This window comes from Cibotium barometz, chromosome 62 (genome assembly GCF_041138505.1).
Source record: "Cibotium barometz isolate CiBa-2024 chromosome 62, ASM4113850v1, whole genome shotgun sequence".
Taxonomy (NCBI): Eukaryota; Viridiplantae; Streptophyta; class Polypodiopsida; order Cyatheales; family Cibotiaceae; genus Cibotium; species Cibotium barometz.
Window position 1 is genome coordinate 8,315,268 of NC_141107.1, and position 15,665 is coordinate 8,330,932.

A 15,665-nucleotide genomic window follows, 5' to 3' on the forward strand; every position below is an offset into this window, starting at 1 on the left:
TCATAAATATAACTTATTGATGAAAAACTCCATGTTAGTATATTTGTATATCAAAAATATCACTTTCTACTTAGAAAAATGGATTTGTGTTAAACCTGTAAAACAGAGCAAAGTTTTAACAGTCTCTCACACACACACACTCTCTCTCTCTCTCTCTCTCTCTGCCTCCCTCTGAGGATCTCTCTGCTTTAGCTTTTTCCTCTGCTTAGCTATGGAGCCTTTGCAAGGTGTGTGTGTAGCCCCTTGTGAAGCTAGAAAACGAAAGTTTGATTTACACATTCGTACTCTTGAAGAGTATGGCAGGTCTCAAAAAACCCATCCGGAGAAAAATGTAGATCTTTGGGTTGATGGTCATCTCTATCCAGTTGACCCTCCATTAAGAGCAAACCCTCCTTTTCGCAATTTATCATCTTTTATGCAATTTGTTGGTGAAGGAGAGCTTGGCTTGTTAGGATACTGCAGAAGATTGACTACAAGTGGAGCTTGGCAAACCCATATTCTCCAATCTCAATTGCAAGAATCACAATTCAGTCTTTAACAATGTCAAGAAGGACTTAAAACGTCATCAGATAAAATGAAAGATATCCTCGTAGAGAATGTGGAGAAGAATGCAAAGATTCAAAGGCTAGAGGAACTTATCAAACGACTTAAAGCAATGCCGAGTGGTGCTCGTGAACGCAAAAAGACATTGGCTGGTATAGAATCTCTTGCTGCGTTTAAAGGTAGAGCACGGAAGGAAAGGATTTGTACAACAAAGTAAGTAACATAAACTTTCATTATGCACTCAGTGATTTAAACAAAATAGTCATAATTTGTGTTCTGCCAGGTGTGTGGTTCTAATGAAAAGGGATGGAAGGATTTGGTCAAAGCCATTCTGAATACCAAGGATATTCTCTCAATTATAACTGACCCTCATCATCCTAAAATACGCCAAGCTGTTGTCAGCAATGTGGTGAGTGAGATTACCACCTCCATCGATTCTTCATTAATTCAACATGCTTGTGATGCGGCTAGAATCAGCATGAAAGGGTACCAAGCGTCAGGTTGTAAAAGATGCATTTCTAAGACAAGGAATCAGTGGCACTTTATTTCCTACACTCAAGGGGATTCACAATGTCAAGCGTAAGAATAATGATAATAAGCAGTGAGCTATAGGACAATTTTATCACGTTGAGGGCACACTAACATTAGACACAGGATCGAGCAGAAACAAAATCAAGACAACAAGTACAGAATTTCACTATGATGTTTACAATAACAATTTGTTCATATTGAGAGACTACAACAAGCTATGGTGAAGTTCTATGATCTTTCACCAGAAGGTGAGAACTTGCAATTGCTACTATTCATGTTTTTCAGTAGAAAATGAAGACGATTATTTTGTTTTGAATATTGTAAATTACCATTTATTTGCAGTTTTAGGAAGCACACTTTCATTTGTGCTGCTCAAGCTAGATGAGTGCCAAATTGTGAAAGGTCGGGAGCTAGAACATATGAGCATTACGCTCATGAATGAGGCCATGATCTGTGCATGGGAAAAGACTACCAAACCAATTTTTAGTGTGCAATCTGAGAAAGAGGTCTGGTGGCTTGGTGCATTCGAGGTATCGAAGGAGACACATGAGGTATTGACATGGATGTTTGAAAGGACTCCCTAGATAATAGATGTAATCAAAAAGCAAATTGATGTTCAACTTTTAGATGTAGAAAACATAGGAAAGTTCAAGGTGGATTGGCATCTTGGGGGAGATTTGAAGACAAATAAATGCATGATGGATTGTGCTCAAGGCGCGACATCAAGATGGCCTTGTCCATTCTACAATGCTCATATTGATATTCCTAGGCAGAAAAAGACAAATGGAAAAGCTATACAGAAGGTTGGTTCTGTTGGGAAGGATGCCTCGAAAGTCCCAAGAAAGGGAAGAAGCAACTTGAAGATGTAGTAGATCCAACCGAGTCAACTGATGATGAAGATGAGGAACCAAATGCAAGATGGATGGAAGGTGTCATGTCTCCAGATATGCTAGGAGAGCCAAACAGGAATTCAAATTGGAGCCCCATCATTAATTTTTCACTAAAGAATATTCACTTTTGCACACTTCATGCATTCATGAGAATCTTTGATCGATTGTTTAAGTGCCATATATCGATTATGCATTCACAATGCCTACACAAGAGAGGAAAGTTGCAACCCTTGATAAATTAGAGCATCTTTTGAATTCTCTAGGCTGCCATGGCGAAAACGTGAAAATTGAAGTGAATAAGCAAGCCTCTGGTATGTCATACGAGGTTGCTCAAAAGGTCTCCATGACTGGATCAAAGGCAAGGATATTTTTGGAGAAGCCAGCAAACATAGAGAATTCAAAGAAGACTTGGGGACTCTGGAGAGACCTGTGTGCAATCACCACAAATGAAGATTGTCCAATGCCAGCTCTTGTAAATATGCGCAAACAGCTTTGGATAAATTTCAATAACATGGTTCGCATTATGAATCAAAGTAGCACAACTGCCCAAGAACGAGCATCATTCCAACAACATATCGTAGAATTCACCAAAAGTGTGCTGGGTGCTTGGGGAGAGAGTAAAGTAACACACTATATGTGGTAAGTTGTACAGTAAAAAAAAACTGGTGTTTTAACCTTGACTTTTTGTAATTAAATTCTATTGTCATGTGTATAGCACATAGTTTATGTGCATGATGCGTATTTCATGAACAAGTATGGATCGCTCGACATGTGGAGTAACCAAGGGATGGAGAAATCACATTATAAAGCAAGAGGGGTTTATTTCAAAAATACAACACATGGAGGTGGAGCTTCTGCAGGGAGGAACACGTACAAACTATCTTACAAGAGATGTTCAATTGGTTTTATCGCACAACCTTTGGAAGGGTATTGGTTAGGGAGCGGGCCGGGTGGTTGCAAGATCAGGGTGCCCAGTTTTGTCCACTCAGGCACCCTGTAAACAGTAAAAAAACAGGCATTTGTTTACCTTTAGTGGCTAATCTCTCCTAGTAAATGAAGGAATTTCGTTTCAATTTCTTTTGTTGGAACATCATATTCAAAGTTGGAAATATAGTTGCATAATTTGATTAAGCATTAGATAGTCAAAAGTCCTCATTTTCTTAGGTACAAAGTCAATGTATACACCCTGTCCCAAATTTGAACTGATTCCATAAAATGCTAATATCTTTTACATATAAACTCATATGAGATTCCCACTTTGTACCTTAGATCTTCACATAATATGGAGCTTAACTTGATTTTTTGAGAAAATTTTAAGGTATTTGTCTTTTTTTAAAAAATATTTCAAGGTCTTTAAAGTGTTATAATATACGCCACTTTTTGTACCCACAATAGCTACCACTTAAAATCCTCAATCTTGTAGATCAAAAGAGTGGGTAGATACTGAGACATTAGTAGAATGTGCTGGGTAGTAAAAATTACAAATCCAATGGTTGGATTTTTAATGATCTCTTTTTCAAAATTCTTCCAGACTATCAGAAGCCTGCAAATATTAATAATCTAATTAGTAAAATTACATTTTTGATGTGAATCATCTAAAACCTATAGGGACTAGTGTACTTGTAATGGTGCATCTATGGAAAAATAAATTGGATCACTCTAAGTATGGAAAGATCATTTGTTTATCATTTCATTATATTTTTGATTAATTTTGATTAATTAGACTAATTTATATTAATTTAAGTTATATTGGGTTAATTTAAGGGCAAGCGTATTGTCTATTATTTGCTTGATCTCATTTTAAGTACCTTGCCCCCCAAAATTTGCTCTCCAAGCATTGTCCCAGTCCAGCATAAACTGGACAAAGCTGGACACCCTGATCTTGCAACAACCCGGCCCAACAATCTAAGCTTGCGCAAGAGGCACGCAAGGCTGTAAAAAATCATGCTCGGCTTAAATGGTTGCAGACCAATGCTCCCCATAGGCATGGTGCTTGGCGTGCACGAATGAGGAGACAAGGGAGGCGCTGGGTTGTGCACGCACCACCATAAATCTAGATGTAATAAGGCTAAGAAAATAAGTTTAGTTAGGTTTTTTTTTCCCTTTAAAAAAACTATTAATAGTTCCTTCTCTCACTTCATTTTCATTTCACTTTTTTAGAGAGCTTGAGCTCAAGATCTACGTAGACACCCACGTAAGGACACCAGCACATCACCACGTTAGCATAGTCGTACATGGATATGGCATGCACCAAGAACACCTCACGTGTTACCATGCCTTCACAAAACACAGTGCAAGGCACCCAACGACCACATACTGGCGACACCACGGAAGAGAGTGACCCCTTGGATTCTACGACACGCCCAATGGGATCACCAGAGTCCAACCCTCCTCCCACAGCAACACCAACACACACACATGTAGGCCCTTCTAGTGGGAGCAAGCGAGTGAAGAAGACCCCACAATGCAACCACCCTAGAGATCAAGACAGAGAGGCCGATGATGAGTAGTTCGACTGTGTTGGTGAAAACATTCCTACATTACACAGCACCATAGGTGGCAAGACCCTACTACCAGGACAGGGTCCCCTACCTACCCGAGAGGAACTTGATACTTACAGAGGTATCACAGCAATAGGAGGAGGAGGATTTAGACTATGAGAGAGACCAGGAGGAGGTTCCTGCAAGTGCGCGTAAGCATAGAAAGGTCAAGCTCTTCAAGCCAAGGAAGTCCCAACCTCGCCACCAACGCACTAACACAACACAGAGAGCTCCAAGGAGAAGGATGCGCCAAGGGCATAGGGCTCTACAAGAAATGAAGCTTTATCAGAGGAACACTGAGTTGCTGATAAGAAGAGCCCCTTTCGCTCGCACAGTGAAGGAGATTCTCCAACAATATAGAGCAGAGTTCCATGTGCAGGGGATTGCCCTTGAAGCATTGTAAGAAGCCTCCGAGGCTTACCTTGTTGGGCTTTTTGAAGACACCAACCTCCTTGCAATACATGCAAAGAGGATTACCATATCTGCCAAGGACATGCAACTAGCTTGGCGCATTCGAGGCAAGCGAGAAACGATTTAGAGATCTTAGATGTTAACCTTTTTTCTGAAGCAACTCTTTTGTTTCAAACCCCCCTTTGTAACAACCCTATCTGGCTTTCATTTTGTAACCTTCTAATAATTAAAATTTTAAGTTTCTCTTACAATGTCTCGGTGTCATCATGTTTGTTTAACATGGAGTGTCTATCATGCTTGAGCTATCATGTGCCAGTTTGTCATCCAAGGCATCAGAAATGCTCCTAGAGGACTGAGGAAGTTGTGCCAGAACAGTGCGAATTTGGCCTCTGCAACGGCGATGTAGGCTCAAAATTTGCATTGTTCTCCTTGCACTTCTCCCCTAGCCACTCAAGATCATTTCTGATGCATTTATAATGAAGTTGAGCACACTAATTGAGAAACAGTAGTTTACAAGATAAAAACACCTTTAATCATGTGTAAAAATTATAGTGTTTATCATCCAATGCATCTCAGAATTGCTCCTGGAGGAGTGGGGAAGCTATGCCAAAACAGTGCGAATTTATGCTCTATAGCGGCGATGCAGGCTCAAAATTCGCACTATTCTGGCATTGCTCCTCTAGCCACTCCAGATCATTTCTGATGCATTTATAATGAAGTTGAGTACACTAATTGTGAGAAACAATAGTTTATAAGATAAAAATAGCTTTAATCATGTGTAAAATTACATTGTTTGTCATCCAATGCATCAGAATTACTCCTGGAGGACTGGGGAAGCTATGTCAGAATAGTGCGAATTTAGGCTCTACAACGGCGGTGTAGGCTCAAAATTCGCACTGCTCTGGCACTGCTACCCCAGCCACTCAGGATCATTTCTGATGCATTTATAATGAAGTTGAGTATATTAATTATAAAAAACAGTAATTTACAAGATAAAAATACCTTTAATCATGTGTAAAAATACATTATTTGTCATCCAATGCATCAGAATTGCTCCTCAAGGGCTAGGGAAGCTGTGCCAAAACAGTGCGAATTTGGGCTCTACGGCAGCGGTGCAGGCTCAAAATTTGCACTGTTCTAGCATTGCTCCCCGAGGCTCCTAGGGTCATTTCTGATGCATTCACAAACATTGATGGTACAAACTAGAAAAAACAATGATATACTTGATGAAAATAAGTTTGCAAAAATTGTATTGTATTCATAATAATAATAAGAAGTGATACATCATCTTTACAAAAGCTTTCTTATAATATTGAGCTTCCTTCTCTTGTTATTGGGCACAGTGTGCTCAAGGAGTGATTGGGCTATTTCTTGAGGATCCTCTATGCCTATGCTTTTGGCTATACCTATATGAGCAAGAAACTTACCCCTAAATCCAAAACCAAAAGCGTCGAGGGCAACGGATTTTTTAATCAAAACTATACATTTGGTGCTCTGTGCCATAGAGGCTACACAGAGCACCTTAGAGAGGGCTTTCAAAAAGAAGAGAGTGAAGGCAGATTGAGGGGTGTAGTCCCTGTGGATAATGGCGATGCCATCTGCAGGAAGTCAACCAAGATAGTGCGCCAATGCAGCATCATGTCCATGGACCTTGGCCTGGTCTGCTGCTGCCACTCTCCCAGAAAGCAAATGCGTCAATTTCAACCACCCTCTGCAATCAAAGGAAAAATCAAAATATTTTCCTATTCATAATTACAAATGTTTCTAGGTTGTAAAAGGTCGATTATTACCTCTTGCTCAATGTCTTCTTTTGCCAAAGTGCTGGTGGGGGCGGAGAGGTCAATCAAGGACTTAGCCTTATCCTTTTTTGGTGCTTTGGTCTCCTCCATCACTCCAGCACAGCAAGGGTATCCTTTTTAGCCTCGAGCTTGTCTTGTAAGGTTGTGAATTCCTCCTCTCGACCTAGGGCATGCTCCGTGGTCTCAACCACAGTTTCCTTGATCAAAGCAACTGTCTCTGCGATAGATTCTCCAAGGGGTAATATAGCACTATCTAGGTGAGGACCGAGGTTGGACGTATCAAGGTCCACCTCACATCGCGTGCATATAATGCCCAAGCATTAATCCATTCTCAAGCCAGCTGCCTTTTCAAGGTCATGAAGAAATAAGTATTCTTCACCTTCCACCACAATGGTGCTCAAGAGATTGATCTCAAGCTCTAGCAGCACCTTGCTCTCCTCGTGTGGGGAAGATGGCCCCGTATCTTCTACTACAGCGGGCTGTTCTTCTGTAGATTGTGCACCCTCTGGAAAGTGCTCTGATACAAGCTGGTCTTCCACACCAGCACTCTTTCCTACTGCCTTCACTTCCTTGTCATCCCCCTCAAACACCCTGCTAACTGCAATGTAGGCATCTCTACCTCCTCATCCGAATCCTCATCGGCTGATGAGATATGAGGAATGCAAAAGTGGCAAACCACGAGAGGAACCTAGTTCCTAAATTTCCCTTCCCCAACCTCTTCGCATCCTACTTATTGAAGGTACACTAAGCTCGTGCGGGGATGCAGATGTCGATGAAGCGTTCAAGGCGTTGGTTGTATATTGTTGAATAATGTACTTAAGCAGCTCAACAGGCACCCATCAATCATTGGGGCAATGGGGAAAGAAGATAGAGTGGGGATCCAAGTATTGCTCCATGTATGCAATCTGCGTCTCATAATGTTGGGACGCAAGGGCGAGCGACTTTTCAAAGTCGACTTCAAGACGAGAGAACATGACAAAGAGCTCACTCTTGCCCGCCCACAGAAGCTGTCAAAGTAGGTAGCCATGTGAATGCAAAGAGAGGAGTGGAGAGGAGAGAAAGTTCAGGGTTTTCAGTGCAGCAATGGAAAGCTTAAAAGAGGGTTAGAGTTTGAATAGGCTTCCTGAACCTAGAGTAGACTAAAGAGGGATAGAGTTTCTGTAGCAATGGAGAGGGAGGGAGCTTGAGAGAAAGAGAGAGGGAGATTGAGAGGGAGGGAGCTTGAGAAGGAGGGAGAGCTTGAGAGGGATGGAGTTTCTGCAGCTATGGAGAGCTTAGAAAAGGAAGAAAGAGGGAGAGGGAGCTTGAGACTGAGGGAGCTTGACAAGGAGGGAGAGATTGAGAGGTATGGAGTTTCTGCAGCAATGGAGAGCTTAGAAGAGGAAGAAAGAGGTTCAAAATGAGTTTTCCAAACCTAGAGTATGTTGGGGGAAAGTTTGAGAGGGAAAACACACTTTTGGGAAAAAATTGAGAATTTTCAATTTTTAGGGTTTTTAATCTACACGATTCTAGGTGGGGGGGACCTCTAAGTTTGGGCCCAAGAGTAGTAATTAGGCCCCATTAGCAAACCAAAGCCTAGGCCCCCTAGGGTCAAAGAAGTCAAAAATGTGCACCCAGCCCTCTTCCTATTGGTCCATTCCTAATCAAAAGTTAATCCAAGAGGCCCTCTTTGGGTCCAAAAAAATCCTAATGGGACGTGGCCGACATTTTAGAATAGGAGGTTTGCTTTGTGCTTGCTCTTGCCCAAAGAAAAGAGCCCATGTTAAGGCTTCCCCTACAAGTAAACCCTAAACCTGCATCTTTCTATCTTCAAAGAGAAAGAGAACCATCTCACATCTCACATAGCCCCATCAAGGGTGACACACTGCCTCACCGGGAAGCTCATCCCGTGGACTCGATTATTGCCCATTTCATGTCTAGGCACACCGCATTCAAGACCCTCTATATCAGTAGTACAAGCCGCACACTTTCTCATGATAGGCAGTGCCACTGAAAACCTTGATCATGTTACGCCCTGTACGGGAGCTCATCCATGATAAGGCATTGGCCTATGACATGACTCTCTACCTCTCATCGCCTACTAGGCACCAACGGCCACCCCAGCATGTCGAGTCTCGTGAGACCCGTGTAGCTCGAAGCAAGCCAAGCCCATCGGTGAAGGTAGCTAGGCACTCACTCAAGGGGTAAGGACTCTTCCCAAGTCACCAAGGGGTGCGGGGACTACATGCCTCATCTCATTGTCCCTTTCTCCTGGGTCTAGCCCCTTCGCGTCTCAAGCGAGCACCACTACCCGTATAGAGGCGAACATTGTGGCGCAACGTACCATACCTCCCGGAGCACCACACGCCTCCAAATAAAAATCCCAATCAGGGGGGGCACAGGGTGGGGGGGACAATTCCAATAAGGGGAAATGGCTACATGGTGAGGAGGAATGTCTGTGGAGTGGGGCGACGGCCCCGGTGAGGCGACGGGGGATACTACATGGTGAAGGGGGGTTGTGAGATGAGGGGGACAACACTGGTGAGGGGGTAACACGAGGAGGATGGTTGTGGGGTGGGGGTACATTACCAATGTGAGGGAAAATGGCTATAGGGTGAGGGGGGTGATGCCAGGCGCGCGGGGTGAAGAGGGGGAATGCACCGGTGAGGGGCATTGTGGGGGGTGACAACGGGTGAGGGGGGCGACATTGGGGGGAGGGGGATGACACTCGTGAGGAGGGCAACATAGGCGGGATGGCATTGGGGTGCGGTGTTGATTCCGATGCGGGGCAATGGCTACAGGGTGAGGGGGGCGACGCATAGGGGGGTGATGGTGGCTATTGTGAGGTGAGGGGGAGGACACGGAGGGATGGCAAAGGGGTAGGGGGTTAGTCGTCTCGGTGAGGGGGATGGCGACACACTTGGGAAGGTGGGGTGTGAGGTGAGGGGGAAGGCACCGATGAGGGGGGCCATGAAGGGGGATAGCGCCGGTGAGACAGGGGGACGCAGAAATGTGTGGGGGGGATGGCTACAAGATGGGGGGACTAATTTGGCTAAGGGAAACAACATGAGGTGGCGGGGATTCCTACAAGGTCAAGAAATGGCCCGGTGAGGGGGGGCGACTATGGAGTGAGGGGGGCGACACGGTCGGGGTGAGGGGATGGCCTCGGTGAGGGGGCACAGCTAAGGGGTGGGGCAGCGTTGAAGGTGCCGCTGCCAGTGAGGGGGGCGACCAGGAGGGTGGGGGGATGGGTGCAAGGTGGGGCGACAACCCTTGAAAGGGGGGGAAGCTCCGAGGTTAGGGGGGAAACGTGGTGGGGGGTGTGTGAGGCAAATGACAGGGGTTATAGTTGCAGGGTCTAGGGGGACACTGTCGATGAGGGGATGCGGCTTCAAGGTTAGGGGCACAACATCTCGAGCGTGGGGCATCTGGGTGAGGTCGGCTGGAGGCTAAGTGGACCGACCCCGAGGTCATGGGTGCAGAGGCGGTGTGTGTGCGGGTTTGAGGGGCAACTTGAGTCAATCCACCAATTTAGGGGGGGTCAGGCACAACCCTAGGGTCATATGTGCTGAGAGTGTGGGGTTGTGGGGTTAGTGTCGGCCTTTGAAGGATTCTTGGTCAACCTCTATGCTTGCATTTGGCGCTGCTAGGATGGTTAGATCAACTTGTCGTCCGATACCACTCCATAGTGTTAGAGCATGAGGTAGTGTCTTGCGTTTGGGAATAATGTTGCAATGATTCGGCCTGACTATAAATGCATAAGAACTTGATCACACGTCAAACTCTCTTGGTGAGGTTGTTTTCATGAGTTATTTAGTTTTTTAACAATTGTTTTTGGGTTTTATCGAAATGTTTGAGTTTCTAGGGGATTTATTATGCTCATTGGTTCTCAATTGGGGATGCCTATTCGAACTTATGCCAAGCTAGATAGTTAGTATCATGGGTGATTTCATGTCAATATTGGCAATCCTAGTATAGTTGGTATGTACACCAAGCTAGAGGATCTATAACTGATGGATTTTTATGATGATGTTGCTAGTGTTATTGTCGATATGTGTTTTGCTAATTTTTGCAATCTATTAGGATTCATTGTTTATGCATTGACATTAACTATTTAATTATTTATGAACTAAAGTTATTCAAGATTAATAGTGTATACTTATAGTTGATTTTTCCAAACTATTTATATTGATGTTAATGAGTTATATGTAATTTGTTGTGCGAGGTTACCAAACGAGGGGTCGCATACTACAAGTTTTTTTATTGAGGAGTCACACAGATGATGGATTGTGATCAAGCAAAGAATTACTACTGATGTGCCCAATCTTGTTATTTATTTATTTTCCCTATTCGTAGAGTGTGAGCATTGGTTTTTATAATATCCCTTGGTGCATAGGAATATTTGTTTTATTGCAAGGTTGCACAAATCTTTGTTACTTTGGAAACTATGGTTACCTTTATTATACAATGCACAATTTTGGAAGTGTACAAATACCGATGTGAGGAAGCGAGAGTCACTCATGTTGGGAGAGAGAGAGAGAGAGAGAGAGTGTGAGTGAGTGATTGCACCCAATATGTTATTCTTGATTTGATTAAGTATTTTCGTTGAAAGCTATGGTTATGTAATAATTGTTTTATGCCTTTGTGAATTCTAGAGAGGACATCAAGTGTCCTTGGTGTGAGATTTGGGAAACTACTAAATTGCATCTAATTGCCAACCATGCCACATTTTTCCTTGTGTAAATTTTTTTCTTGAATATGAAATTGATACATGTGTATGTTTTTGAAAGAGAAACCTACCAAGGTAAAGACCTCTATTTAGAACAATACTTTTTTCTAACTAGGGTGGTGAAACTTATTATCTTTTAGACTCCCAACCGGTTGTAACTTGGAAAAGATAATATAAGAGCAAGAGAAAAAGCCCACAAACATTGTCGTTGCACCCATATATGATACTAATTAAAACTAGTTTTGGTAACCATGTCACTCTTCGCTCTGTGTTGTAGAAGTTCTCTATACATGTGGATGTTTTTAAAGGAAGAAGTAAAGACTTCTAATTAGAATAATGTTTTTTTTCTAACTAGGGTGGAGGAATGTGCTTGGAAATTAAAAACCCATCTGACTAGCTATACTCAATACCCTAGCAAGGCTTCTCCACCTAAGCAAGCTATGCTGGTGTCATTTCAAGGCTCGAATTTTTAAAAAGGGTTGACCTTTGAAATATCACTTCGAAATTTGCAGTTTTTTTCCTTTGATTCTCTACCAAGTTACAATTGAACCGGTATTTAGAAAGTATGATGTAAATGAAATGAATTAGGGCATTTTTTTTAAAAATAGGTATACCACGCCCTTGATTATTGGTTTCCACCCGAAAGAGTGTGATGATGATTGTAACCCAAGTAAGCAAAATTCTCTTGCATCTTGTTTTCTGTATTTGTAAACTACATGCATACCTCAATCTGAAATTTTAATTAAGAAGACGGTGTTGCCTCAAAATTATCTCTAACTTTATTGCCACACAAAAATGTTGTGTTTTTTAATTTTTGATCTATGTTCAATTTGGCAATTCAAAAAACCTATTGCTAGAGTTGGAAACCACAATATTTGTGGGGCATTTGCACTATGTTTTGTTTTATTCTCTCCTACGTAACAATTGAAGGTAAAAATTTACAGTCATCATCGAATATTTTTGAAGATAGTAAAATTTCAATATGTTTCTTTCATGTGGAGCCTTAAAATATCCTGAGATGATGAAGGGCACTCGCTTGCTTAGGTGGACGTGTTGTTAGAAAGCTAGAAGATGGGTTTGAGTTGTCAACCACATTACACTACCCTAGTTAGAAAACTAGAAGATGGGTTTGAGTTTTCAACCACATTACACTACCCTAGTTAGGGAAAAAGATTGTTCCTAAAACTAATCAAGATACTAGAGGCCTTGAGCTTGGCCAATTTTTGTTTGATTTAAAAAATCTACACATGAATCTACTTCAAAGTAGGTATAGTTGGTGGCGAATGCAAAGCTTCATGGAAACAAACTACACGATTTTTATATTCTAGTTAGGACGATATTTCAAAGGCAAGTGAAAACTTCCGGAACCTTGCAGGTGGAAATGTTGAAAGTGTATGCTAGAGGGCTATTTTTTCCCTTTTGAGATATTAAGGAATCTGTCCTATCCGCGATGGAGGCCAAATTGCTACCTGGAGACACAGACAGGGAGGCAAGGGCTATTCTACTAAGAGTTTAGAGACACAAACAGCCTTTACTTACCTCACCCACTTTGTTTACTAGTTGTTGATGATGGGATTTTGAATTTCCAAAAGCACATTGCACAACCAATCGCTTAATTATTATAAGAATGCACCACCGTATTATAAGACATATATTAAGAAAACATTGTCCCCAACCAATCGCTTAATTATAATAAGTAATCTTGTCCTTGGTGGTGGGCTTTTTCCTTCGATTTTCAGGGAAACAGTTCAGCTTTGTGGGCGTGCTGAGAGGTTGGTTGGGTACGTAGGTTGATGCGCTTTTAAAACGACGATCAAGCGCTCTAGAATCGGTCGTCATTCGCCAGTGCGTTCCTCTCTTGTGTGTTGCCATGGCTTTCATCATGTTCTCAGCTGCAACAACAACAACAACAACAACAGCGTCTTCAGGTCTTGCAGGCAGCTCTCATGGCTGCCAGCCCAGTAGTAGTACGGTGCTTGGCGTTTCTTCTTTGAGAGGCAGCTTCTTGCAGGCGCTGATCAAATGGAAAGGCGTGAGCGCAAATCGCACTGTGAGGATGACTGCAACCCTGCTGCCGCCCAAGTAAGCAATAGCTGCTGTTTGAGGAACCCTATATTTGCAAGCGGCCGTACTGAATTGCAGGTGCAATGCACCATAGCTAGCTAGCCGCCTGCTGCTTGCTATGGATTGGATAAATTAATTACATGAGCTTAATCTGCCGTATACGTAGCTTTTGTACTAATTTCTATACAATATTCTTTGACACGCAGATCAGGAGATGCCGTGCAAGAGAAGGTGGTGCAGGAAGTGGTGCCCCACTATCGACCGCGTCGTCAAGCCACCCACTCCATGCCTCCGGAGAAGGTGGAGATCTTCAACTCCTTGCAGGGCTGGGCAGAAAGAAGCATTCTGCCCTATCTCAAGCCTGTGGAGAAGTGCTGGCAGCCACAGGATTTCTTGCCGGAGCCCACATCAGAGAACTTTCTGCATGAGGTGCAGGAGCTCCGAGAACGTGCTGCGGAGTTGCCAGATGATTATCTGGTGTGTGTTGTGGCAGCTATGCTCACTGAGGAGGCCCTCCCCACATATCACGCGACGCTCAACAGTTTGGATGGGGTGAGCGATGACACAGGATGTAGCCTCACCCCTTGGGCGAGGTGGGTTCGTGCCTGGTCTGCAGAGGAGAACAGGCATGGAGACCTACTGAACAAGTATCTCTACCTCACTGGCAAAGTTGATGTGAGGATGATTGAGAAGACCACACAGCACTTGATCCGTGCAGGAATGGTTAGTATATATATCCTTCATCAGCAGCACTAGTCTTGTTTCAGCAACACCCGATCTCTTTCTCGCTCTCTCTCGTAATTGAGCCTCTCTTCACTGTTGTTTAATCTGCAGGACACTCAGTTTGAGAACAACCCTTATATTGCATACATATACACATCCTTTCAAGAAAGGGCCACTTTCATGTCTCATGGGAATATTGCACGGCAGGCAAAGAAGTTTGGGGACTTAAAATTAGCACAGATTTGTGGAACCATAGCCTCTGATGAGAAGAGGCATGAGAACGCATACACCAAAATTGTTGGGAAACTTTTCGAGATCGATCCTGATACCACTATGCTCTGCTTGGAGAAAATGATGAGGAAGAAGATCACCATGCCTGCCCAACTCATGTATGATGGACAGAACAAAAACCTCTTCAGAGATGTAGGTATGCTTACAGAAAGGGTTGGTGTGTACACGGCAACAGACTATGCAGACATTTTCGAACACTTGTTGAGACAATGGAATGTGGAGAATATATCTGGGCTCTCTAGTGGGGGGCAGAAGGCTCAGGGTTTTGTGTGCGGAGGCTCAACGAGCGTGCCGAATTAAGAAGGAAGAAACAATCCTTTACAGGAACCTTTAGCTGGATTTTCAACAAGGAGGTAGCCCTTGTCTAAGAGGGCCTGGCACATATTAGCCCTCCTTTAAAAAAAGTATTTATAATGACTAAATGCAAGCAAGCCTGAACGTAACCACAGTAAGTGTATTAGCCCCTACATAATCTATATCAACATATAATTGTTTGTGCTACCACAGTAAGTGTATTAGCCCCGACATAATCTATATCAACATATAATTGTTTGTGCTACCACACACTATCGGTTCCTTGCAATATATCACGCATATACACCTCATGGGTATGCATTTCATGCTTTGTTCTTATCTCACAATTAGGTTCACTACAAGAGAATCATGGTATAGTTGCACGATGTAGCCACACAACGTAGTGAGAGAGCCGCGACTACATGCAAAAGGGATTTTAAAAAAAAAGAAACCCTAGAGATTGATATTGGTATTGGCAGAATTGTTATCTATTTGAAATGGGGTTCCCTCGGTGGGGCATGTTATCATTGTGAGAACTTAGGGCACATTACTAAAAACTGGCCCACCCTATCCGATGCTCAAAGCCCTATGGTCCCTAGTTATCTTGGGAGTAAGAACGTAGTTTTTGCAGACAAAATCTTTGGTAACACAAATAGGCCAATGCCCCTGTTACTAACTCCAACCTGCCACAGAATGTGTTTGGGAAGACCCCCCTTTTGGAGCTATACCCTCAGCTATGCCTTCATCTAGAATCCAAAACCCTGCTCTAGCCATATTCCCCCTATTAGGCTTCACGACAAGGGGACGATACCTATGGATGCTGAAGGGTTCACTCTTGTAACTAGCAAACAATCCCCTCCTAAAAAAGGTC

At 43.1% G+C, this 15,665-nt stretch overlaps 1 pseudogene; it reads left to right on the plus strand.

Moving 5' to 3' along the window:
- The first annotated feature begins 13,273 nt into the window (after positions 1–13,273).
- Positions 13,274–14,951, plus strand: LOC147604105 (stearoyl-[acyl-carrier-protein] 9-desaturase, chloroplastic-like; annotated as a pseudogene).
- Positions 14,952–15,665: the final 714 nt, after the last annotated feature.